At 46.5% G+C, this 11,391-nt stretch overlaps 1 pseudogene; it reads right to left on the bottom strand.

Moving 5' to 3' along the window:
- Window positions 1-134: 134 nt before the first annotated feature.
- The window catches only part of LOC110327604, a 77,034-nt pseudogene continuing 65,777 nt past the window's right edge, over window positions 135-11,391 (bottom strand).

Here is an 11,391-nt window from a genome sequence, read left to right as displayed (position 1 = left end):
GGCAGTGTTTTATTTTCCTTTACAATTTAATAAATTAGTAAGGCTGCTTGGTAGTTCAGAAAGATCCTAGCGATGGTGTTTTCCTGACAGTGTAGTCTTCAGTACTGAGTGGAATAACTTGTATGACGTCACTGTCAAACCAGCAAGACCGCATTTGTGCCCCCATTGTTCTCAAGATTGTTGGTAATTTGGGCATACTTTCCCAAATCACCTTGTCTCCTTGTGTCACAAGATCCAACTCACTCACATTCACTTCAGTAATTGTACCTTTGGAGATAACACCCAGGGTTGTATATAATGGGGATGATGGATTCTTTTCCATGCTGAGCCTGGGATGCAAAGGTAGCTTATTGGAAACATAGGCTCGTTGGCCTAATGAACCCTTTATACTTAGGTAGTTTTCTTGTAAAGCCATCGCCAAAAAAGCAGACTTTAGTAACCATTCCCTTCCATGCCTTCTTTCTTCTTTTTCCTGTTTGAATAACTTTCAATACTTCTGTTTCTCCTTGGGCACAAACCTTGGGTAGAGGGGACTCCCATTTTCTCACCTTTTCTTTCTGTTTCTGCTTAACCATGTTGGAAAATACTTTTGCTCTCAACTCCCTCTCTGTCCAGCAGATAGGCGGGGTTGGCAGGGATGGTTCCCTGTGGAGTCTTCTCATCATCCTTCTGCTTGGCGTTTCTCTTTCATGCATCTTAATAGTCTTTTCATTTGTATTTTCTCGGCATGACACTGTTTATGGTAGAGCTTAGCCTTCAGGCCAATTAATTTTATTTTATTATTTATTTATTTATTTATTTATTTATTTTTTGCCTTCTTTGAAAGGTCATGGGCCTCCCTACCTTCCTTCTTTCTCCTTTTCTCATGGTAGTCCAAACGATATCCATATTGTTTGTGGTACAATTCAATATATTCACTTTGTGACGATGATGACAGTTGTGGAGCAACTGTGCACAACCTCCCAGATGCAAAAAACCTCTCAATTTCTGGGTGTCACTGGTCCATGAGCCTGCTTCGCTCAGGCCAGAATGGAAAAAAGCTAACACGAGCTTCTCAAACATTGATCAAAAGGACGTACTCATACCAAGCATAGTGGAGCGTGCCTATAATTCCAGCATTGGGAAGCTGAGGCAGGAAAGTCAAGGGTTCAAGGTCAGCCTGAGCCAGCATAAAACCTTGTGTCCAATATAAAATATAAGAGTACAAGTAATCATATTGAAGTGATTGATTGATTGATTGATTGATTTTGTGTATGCAGCAGTCAGAAGACAGCTTGTGGAAGCTGGTTCTCTCTTTCTGCCATGCAGGTCCTGGGACTGAACTCAGGTTTAGCTGAGCCATTTCACTGGCCCTACAGAGAGAATTTTAAAAGTAGTTATGAAACATAATTTAATGAGGAGGGGGCAAAGTTAATCTACATTAATTGCGATAACTGACATTATAAGATATCTTTGGAAACAGCCCTTGGTTAAAAAACACCATATTAGGAATTCTTAAAAATTAAAAAGATACTACATGCTGAAAAGTTTGTTAGATTAAAGTAGAATTAGTATTTACAGAGAAATGTGTGGCCTTCCTTAAATATGCACATTAAAAAGTAAAATTGAACATTATTTAACTAAGCTGTTTTTCTCCTGCCCATCCTGGAAACCGAACTTGGGGTCCATAGCATGGTAGGCAAGCACTACACCCCGAATGCCTGACCACAGCCCCTAGCCAAGCCCTTGATGGGAAATTTAAAAAAAAAAAAAAATTAAGAAATCCTAAAGAAAGAACTAGAGAATAAAGATAAAGTCATAGCCTTCTGAAAAATAATCAAAATGTAAAATCCAGCAGAAACATGAATGAACCAAAAAAAAAAAAATCTCTTTTAGTTTTGCTAACATTGCATTGTGGAAACTTCCAACTATGGATGGATGAATGCAGTCCCGGGGCCCGGCTGACTAGGCTCTGTGTGCTCGTATGTGGATGCGGTACCTCTATCTCCCAGTCAGTCTCCTCCTCGCCTCAAACGCCTACCACTTAGATGGGGTAGACTAGGAGAACAAAGTTTTAGCATAACTCACAAATTTAAAAAGCAGGCACAAACTAGGCAAGTTGACTCTGATGGGAAAGCTGTCTGCTCACAGCCTAGCGACACACGTGTGAGGCCGGAACTCACATAACGGTGAAAGAGAGCGTTGTCCCCTTCCACCCCACCTCCCCCAAACATACACAACAATAGTAGTAATATTAATAAATAAGCAACAGGTGGCACAATAACAATGAAAAACTAAGGCTCAGCAAGAATGGACAATGAGGCTATAGGAGCACATTTTATCTGTTTGATGAAACATCAGTATATAGTTTTAAATAAATATGTAAACTGACAAAATTTTGTCAGGAAAGTGAGTAGAAAAATCTCACTACAGTGTGGCGTTAAGCACATGGATCTGCGGCTGGAATGCAGACTGGCTGGGTTCGAGTTTGGCTCTGCTCCTATAGTGAGCTTGACAAGAAACCTGCTCCCTCCTCACCGTCTCTCCTCAAGTACAGAAACTGCCCACAAGGCTGTCATGCTGACTAAGTGAACACTAGTTAATAAACCAACAGCTTAGAGGAGGACCTGGCATGTGGCATATTAACTCGGCCAGTGTGATAAAAAAAGGGGAAAAAGCAGGAAGCATTGGTCATCATAAACATCTTTCCCCCAAAAAAGGAGACTAACAGGAAAGATGGCTGTGCTCAGAGAACAGATCATCCTGTCTTACGCACGTTGTTCCAGATAATAGCCAAAGACAAAGCCACTCCGTTTGTTTTAGGAGTCAGTTTAATAAGATTCCTAAACTAGTCAAGGACAGAATATGCCACTCCACCTAGAAACATCTATGTAACAAATCTGAAATATTTGCAAATCCACAGGAAACATTTTAAAAATAAGGCTAATACCCCAGGAATGCACAGAATATCTAGCTTTGGAGAAAACTATCAGAGTTATTTATCAAACAGCAGATTAAAAGGGGCCGCCCATGAGATGGTGGATGCAGGACACAGGCACTGAACCAGTGCCCACGAGATGGTGGATGCAGGATGCAGGCACTGAACAGGTGCCCACGAGATGGTGGGTGCAGGATGCAGGTACTCACTGAACATGTGCCCACGAGATGGTGGATGCAGGTTGCAGGCACTGTACAGGTGCCCATGAGATGGTGGATGCAGGATGCAGGATGCAGGATGCAGGCACTGAACAGGTGCCGACGAGATGGTGGATGCAGGCATTGAACAGGTGCTCAGTACTTCGCACTTGTTTGTGGATTAAAAAGGCAACAAAGATGGAAGCAAGGAAAACTGAAAATTCTTGGCCTCACCAAAAGCATCCAAAAACTCCTATGCTGTGTAACCCATTTCATTGGATACTAAAGTGGCTTTTCCATTTAGGTTAGGAACAAGGAACTGCTGTGGACACGGGCCTACAAGACCAGCATTTGGAAAGGGAGGCAAAAAGATCAGGAGTTCAAGGTCAGCCTTAGCTACATGGCAAGTTTGTGGTTAGCCTAGGCTACGTGAGACTCTGTCTCCAAAAATACAAAACCAGAAATGAAACAGAGGCAGAAGAGGAGGGAGAGAGCGAGCTGATGATTTCTTCTGGGTGTGGTTGTCTACTGTCCAGACAGTCCTGCAGAACTAGTATTTTCTATAGAAGACCGTGAATGTTTGCAATGCTGGTTTTAGAAGTCAGTATCTACGAGGAGAATTAATCAAATGCCTGAAACACGAAACAAGAGAGTTGCAAACATTTTGACTGAGAAAGCTTCTTTGAAGTTTTACTAAGTTGATCGTAATGAACTATGCTCCTGTGGGAATAATCAGTGTGGTAAAGATTTGTCCTCAAAATATCAACCTGTGCCATTCCAATACAAATCCTAATGTAGAACTTCACTCATCCATGTGGAAGAATAACGCTCCCAAAGCAGTCACTGCAACGCTGAGAGAGAATACCGAGAAAGAATTGTGTGTTTTACCAGATACAAAGACTTATCATGGAGTTGATTGAGTGAAATAGTGTGTCTAACTTCAGCTATCTGTGAGCAGTCTCAAAATTCTCAAAACAAGCCTCTGAGTCGAGATCCTTGTCACAGAGTGAATCTGGTACCACACACCAGGAGGCAGGGTCAAGACTGCTGAGCGTCCTGATCTTACATGAAGCCCACAGGAGAAAGGCTCATTCTAAAGAGAAGGCTCATTAGATTGCACTTAAATGTGACAAAATTTCAAAATGTGGCAACTAGGACAGAGTGCCCCGAGGGGTTGGAGCAGGAAATACTTCTCAACCAATCACACAGGAAAGGGCTAGAATCTCAGATTCAGTCGAAACATGAACTTCTGAATGGCTAATGTGCTGGAGTCCTGCTCAAATGGAAGATTTGGTCAGCACAACTGTGACCACAAGCATATGGGCAAACCACATTTTATACACACACACACACACACACACACACACACACACACACACACACACATATACACACGCGCGCGCACACACGCACACACGTGCACATGCACACGCACATGCACACACACGCACACGAACATGCACGCACACGCACACACATATGTGGAAGACATGTGCACCTGTATGTAAGTACCTTTGGAGGCCCAAAGAGGGCATCAAATCCCTCAGGACTGGAGGTGCAGGTAGTCATGGGGTACCCAGTGTGCGTGCAAGATCAATGCATGTTCTTCCCCACTGAGCTGTCTCTCTACCCCTGGTGAGTATTTCTGTGCACTTAAACATTCCGGCACCATGACAGAGAGATGTCCAGTCCTCAGGCAGTCACAGCTGCCTGTGACCTTGAGAGATTCTAACACCAGCCACGCTTGAGCCACAGTGACACAGATGTATGAGAAGAGGTACCCCAGAGGCCTTGGAACCTCAGAACCTGATTCAGGGTTACAAAAGCCCATGACATGGTATGGGGAATACTCCGTGAAGTTCACAGTGGAGTTTGCTGGTGATGAACCCATACCCTGAGTGAGAGGCACACCAGTTCACACATCACATAAAGCAGCTACGTAAGACACTCCGAGAGCCATGGCAGCTCCTTTTGGTCAGAACGTGGCCGGCGGAGGTTGAATTCCCGGCTCTGGCCCCATTATCTTTTGTGTCTCCCTCGGCTCTTATCAGAATGTGAGCTGTACAGTCTGTGCTGGGACATTCCTTTCTCCATCGGGGCTTTGATCACTCAGTGCTCCTTGCTTTCCACAGCCCTCCCCCACCCCCAGCCAGTTCCTGGAAAGGGTTCCTGAGACACCAGTGAGGCTATGTCTCTGACCTGAGATTTCTGTGCCCGGACCTGCCTTCTCTTTAGCTACTGAAAACTTCTGTGGAAACCAGCTTCCTACTTGGTGTTGGGCTAATGAGCATATAATATTAAACTCCTTTTGACAAGAGTCACTTCTGGCTGAAGCCAAGTGCCTGGGCACAACCCGAGGGACGCCATATCTGCTCCTTTCCTATCAACCAAATGGCTTTGCTGGTAAACAATGCCCCAGATGAACCGGGGCGTGAGCACTGGCCCTTGATGACACTGTTTGACACGATCCAGAATCTCTTGGGACTTACCCTTTCTCTGAGACAGCCCTGCTACCCATCAGATTCCCTCTCTACACTGCCACTACAGGTGGAGTCCTAGCAGCAGGGATTATGGTGTGTGTCTGTCTACCCCAGCCACAGATGACCACAAGGACATGGGCAGTGGGTCCAGGAGAGAGAAGGAAACACAAACGGGCTGGATTCTGCCAGAGACAATGAGATGAAGGAATGTGGTTGGGATCAAATGGAACAAAGTCTAGACCTGGAGAGGCTGGGTGTGGCTCCCTGAGGGTTGGCTGGACATCCTGGCCCCTGTGCCAGGAAGTGCTACATAGGACCGACCAATCTATAGGACATCTTTGTTTCTTAGAAGAAATTCTTCTGCGTTTGCCAAAGTGAACCAAAGGAAGATGAGAAGAGAGACTGAAAGACACAGAGGGCATGGAGTGAGGCGAGAGACAGCTCAGCAAATGAGAGACGTGCTTGCTCAGAAGTTTTAAACAGCCTCTGTGATTTCTTTTACATTTTATTTCTATTATTTTTAAATTGTGTGTATGTCTTTGTGTGGGTATATGCACATAAACGTGAGTTCCTGCTGAGGCTGGATGAGTTGGAGCCCCTTGAGCTGAAGTTACAGGTGGTTGGGGTTCCCTGATGTGGGTGCTGGGAACTGAACTTCTGTCCTCTGCAAGTGTAGGAAGTGCTTTTAACCACTGACCACTGAATCATCTCTCTCCAGCCCTACCCCCCGTCTGTCTCTGTCTCTGTCTCTGTCTCTGTCTCTGTCTCTCTGTGTCTGTCTGTCTGTCTGTCTGTCTCTCTCTCTCTCTCTCTCTCTCTCTCTCTGTGTGTGTGTGTGTGTGTGTGTGTGTGTGTGTGTGTGTGTGGTATGTAGAGGTCTGAAGTCAACATCAAATCTTTCCTCCAACTGCTCACTTCCTCAGTCTTTTTTCTGCCATATTGTTCAAGGCGCGGTCTCTCCGGAACTTGGTGTTTGCTTGCCTTGGCTGACCAGCAAACCTTAGATCCTCTAGCACCCATCCTGGCATGCCTGGCCCTCAGGTGGTGAGGGGCATCCAAACCCAGTTGTTTGTGCAGGATCAACAAGCCCGTTCCTAACTGAGCCGCATCTTCAGTCCCCAGCCTCTGTGATTCCCTCACCCAGTGCTCACACTGCTGAGTGATTCCTTCCCCTTCAGCTATACTGGGACCTGGCTCTTTCTACAGCCTCTAATTAATTGACAGTAAGTAATTAAGAAAAGGAACTCATTCTAATTGCTAGTCAACAAGGGACAAGATGCTTGCTTTACAGCTATGAGAACATGTTTTCTGTCTAGGCTGCTGTGAGCCTGGGAGACCCCAGGCCTCAGTAACACTCTTCCCAGCTGTCAGTTGGACTTTATTAGCCTATGGGACTAGAACCCCAACTCCTAATCAAATCTCCTATGCAGAGAACGAATGGCTGGCCGTGCATCTGGCCTGCTGTGGCTCAGTGTGTCCAAGGATAGGGACCCTGAGAGGCAGTTCAGGGCACTGCAATTGCTATGGCTTACTCTACACCCTTGAGCCTGGCTGCGTGCCACTGAAGTCTCAGGAGAGCCATAGCTCAGCAGATTATCACAGAACTGGTGCCTTGCTCTAAAGAATGCATCACTCATCAGTCCCAAGGAGAAGAGAAGGAAAATGGGGAACGTGGGAAGGATACCTGGTCCTGGGGACAGAGCAGGTGTGGATTCATACTGGCCTAAGACAGGACCTTCACAAGGCCGAAGGGCTCCCATGGGGGAGTGAGGCAAAGGTGCTCCCTTAGTAAGAAAGACCTGGCTCCCTTTCCGTTCAACCATCTTCATCTGGGCCATCCCTCTGCCCTACCACCCCACACTTATTAGCCAGAGTCAACCAAGTCAAGGGCACCAGCCTTCCCCTGGCTATTCAGAATGGAAGTCATGATGGCGATATGAGAGCCAGGCTAAACGACCAACCCAAACAAGAGACACATGAAATTCCACCGCCATGTAATGGCCTGCACCTTCCAAACTGTTGCAAGCTACATTTATCATTTGGTTCCAACAATCTTCAGTACAAGGTGATTATTATTCACTTTATTTATTATTAAGGTGGGGTCTTATACAGCCTAGGCTGTCCTTGAACTTGCTTTGTAACAGAGGATGACTTTGAACTTCTGATTCCCCTGCTTCACCTCTGGAGTCCTGGGATTGCAGTCACACCCTACCACATCTAGTTCATATGGTGCTAGGGATGGAGCCCAGGGGCTCACGGATGCCAGGCAAGCACTCTACCAGCTAGCTGAGCGCCCCCCCCCCAGGCCCCTCATGCACATTTTTTAGGTGAAAACACTGAGATCATGACAAGTTAGCCAAGATCAATTCTGCTTAGAATTGGCAGGACTGGGGAAAGAGGCTAGAACCTTCCACACAACAACTCTTGGCTCTTTCCCCCACGATGTATCACAGGGATATGTCGGTGAGCAAGGCAGGCATGTCCCAAACCACCCATCAGACAGAAAACCACAGGTGGTGCAGGGACTGTACCGGGTTCTCTAGAGGCTTAGCTGAACGACCTGCCCGGCACTGAGACTAGGAAATTCTCCTACAGTAACACCCACAAAGCTAGATCTAAAAGCCAATATTTGTTACCCAGGGGGCAAGCAAGGGAGAGCATTCCAAATGCAGGGCATCTTAGTGCAAGAAGAAAAAAAAATCTAGTAACATAACCATTCATTGAAAAGGGGAAAGGGAGGCAAGGAAAACTAAGGAGGCAGGGAGGGTACAGGGTCCTTAAAGTTCTGATTGGAATTCTGCACGACTCAGAGAGCGATAGGAGCACATGTCCTTGGCCAAGGGTTTCCACTTTCAGATTGCAGTAGAATAGTAATGTGACTGGAAACAGTGTGGGGATGGAGAGGAGCCGGGGCAGAGATGGGGAGAGGATCGGGTTGTTGTGTCATCCAGGTGAAGGGCCAGTGAGAATGCAGTGCAGCGGGGATGCAGGAACAAGCGGGGCCGACAAGGCAGTGGCCAAGAGAGACAGGAATCAAAGTTTGTGTTTGATCCTCCTGCACAGTTGTTCTTTATACTCCAGGAAAAAATGATTCAGCATTTTTTTTTTCTGACAGAGACAATACAAGACAAGTCCTTGGTCACTGCCTCTCGGACACAGGGGCAGCCCAGCCAACAGCCTGAGACGAGCTTTGCTGAGATCGGTCGCTACAGATCCACACAGGAGCAGCGCAGGTACTCCATCTCGAGGGTCAGACATTAGAGGAAGATATCGAACTTCTCAAGTGGACTCTAAACAACCCGGAAGCCGGTAGGAAAGGGCCAAGGGACGTGGGACCTTCACATTGCTTTCTTCACACTAAGCCCAAGATCTTCTGGCAGATTCTGAAACCCAATGCACTGCTCCTGACAAAGGAAATATTAAGTCCTATCTCCTCTCTGAAGCTCTGGAGAAGGGGACATGAAGGTGTCACAGCAGCTGGAAAAAAGGGGAGGTAACATTTAATTTGTGTCATTGAAGAGTGGTCCAGAAGAAACAAGTGGGTGTCCCTGTCCATCTGTCACCCTCATGAGGCTTAGTGTCCAAGGAACAGAGACCAAAAAACTGTCGGAAAGGCCTCTTTTTCTCAAGGCCACATTCTGAAGCAGTGTGGCCCCTGGTGCGGTCTGGATGCTGCCGCATACTTGAACCCACCGGGAAAATGGTCATAGCCAACTTTTGATTCCGTGTTGCTCAAGGGAAAAAGTCTTCATCCACAATTAGCAATAAGGAGAGTGGCATGTCTGTTTGAAACCAGGTACTTGTGACATACAAAACTTACCTTTAAAAGATCCCCACCCCTACCCTGTCTCTTTTCGCGCGTGCATGTGTGTGTGTGTGTGTGTGTGTGTGTGTGTGTGTGTGTGTGTGTGTGTGCATGTAGTATCTCCTATCTGCTTACTTTGCGAAGTGGTGCTGAACCTCAAGAGCATGTGACACAAACCACAGGCCCGCTGGGTTTAAAGTCTTTAGGGTCTGTGTCTTGTCAGTTTTGATGGAGAAAGAAAGGGGTGAATATTCTCATAAACAGGAATTACTGTCCAGCTGGGGGGACATCTGGCAGGGTCTAACTGGTAAGGGCCATTCTTCCCATATCTGAACACAATTCCTCAAAGCTTGCTCATAAGAAAAGTAATAAATAAGAGGGCTGGGGAGATAAATAGTGGTTAAAGCACTTGTCAGGAAGTGTGAGGACAAGAGTTCTGATTCCCAGAATCTCACATAAATGCCAGCTAGGCCTGTAATTCCAGCCTCAGTAAGTTATCAAAGGGGATCCCCAGAGCAAGTTGGCTAGCGAGACCACCCATATCAATGAGCTCTGGGCTTGACTGAATGACCTTCCTTAATGAATACGGTAGAAGAACACTGAGAATAATTGCCTACTGCAAGCTTAGGAGTTCACATGCATGTTGCACACAAGTATGTATGGACTCACACATAAGTGCCTGCCACATACAAATGTCAAAGTAAAAATCACCTTGTTTGTTTGTTTTAGAGTAATTCGGTTATTTTGAAATGGGTCAGAACCTAAGATGGCCACTTTGGGATGCATATGGTTCTTCTCTGATGTACTCCTGTGACGTTATCTATCTTCTCTCTAAAATGAAATAACTCAGTGAGCTTCCAACATCCAGCATTTGCTTTTGAAATTGCTGCCAGAGAAATTTGCCTGACAAACCCACTTGGAGAGACCAAGGGCTCCACTCATTTTTAATTCAAGGCCAATGGTACTCTCTGAACATCCATTCTGCACTTGTCTTATAGAGCACAATGGTGCTATGATGACCTTGGAGCTAATGAGGGGGACAGGGGCGTGAACAAATGACAAGCCCACATGTAGAGGGCTCTCAGCACTGAACTGTGGAGGAGGGGCGGAGAATAGCCATGTCAGCAAGGAGGTGGAAATGGCTGAACTAAGGTGTGAAGGGGGAATAGCAGAACTGCTCAGAAGGTAGGGGTCATAGGTGGGAGAAACTCATTCAAATAGTAAGCAGCTGGGACCCAGCGCCCTCCCCACAGCCCGCAGGGGAGTCCTGGGCAGCTTGCTTGCTCTGGACCACAGAACACCAGGCATGCCGTGTCCCCAGGGTCTTCTCACTATTGTTCAGAGTCCACATTTAGCTAGCTTTGATCCTTGCTCAAACCAGACACTTCTGGGGGGTTGTCACTCTTTGCTTCTAACTTCAATGGAATGTGTTCTTTGTGCTTTGTCGAGAAAAGGTGTCAGGTATTTTTAGAGTAAGACATTTTGAGTCCCCAGCCTGCAGCCCTGACCTCTCCATGGTCCAGTGTTCTCTGTGCTGATTCCTGGGTCCTGACCCCCTCACTGTGACTGTGTGCACCCTCCCTCTGGGAAAAGGACCCCCATCCCCGTTCACATCCCGTAGAAAGAAGAAAACAGGCCAGAAGATCACCCCCAGTCTAACAGAAGCTGGGCTTCTTCCTTTTTGGAAAATCTCCCTCACTAAGGCACAGCCCACAGAAACCTGCTGATGTCATTCAAAATAATATTCACCTTCTGAATTAGCACATTTCAATTAGAATCCCATCCTCCCCCATCGGCTCAGCACTGCTGCTCTTCTCTGTGGGGGAAAGTGAGTCTCGCTGATTAAAAGGAGCCTATGCTGGGCCTGTCACCAGACAGGGCTGAGGGGAGAAGTCCAATTAAAACAGACAAGACATGCCTGGCATCCACATCTCCTCAGCAGGCCTCTCTCTCTCTCTCTCTCTCTCTCTCTCTCTCTCTCTCTCTCTCTCT

This window comes from Mus pahari, chromosome 10 (assembly GCF_900095145.1).
Source record: "Mus pahari chromosome 10, PAHARI_EIJ_v1.1, whole genome shotgun sequence".
NCBI classification, from domain to species: domain Eukaryota; kingdom Metazoa; phylum Chordata; class Mammalia; order Rodentia; family Muridae; genus Mus; species Mus pahari.
Note: the sequence above shows the minus strand (reverse complement) of the source record. Positions and strands in the feature narration are given on the sequence as shown.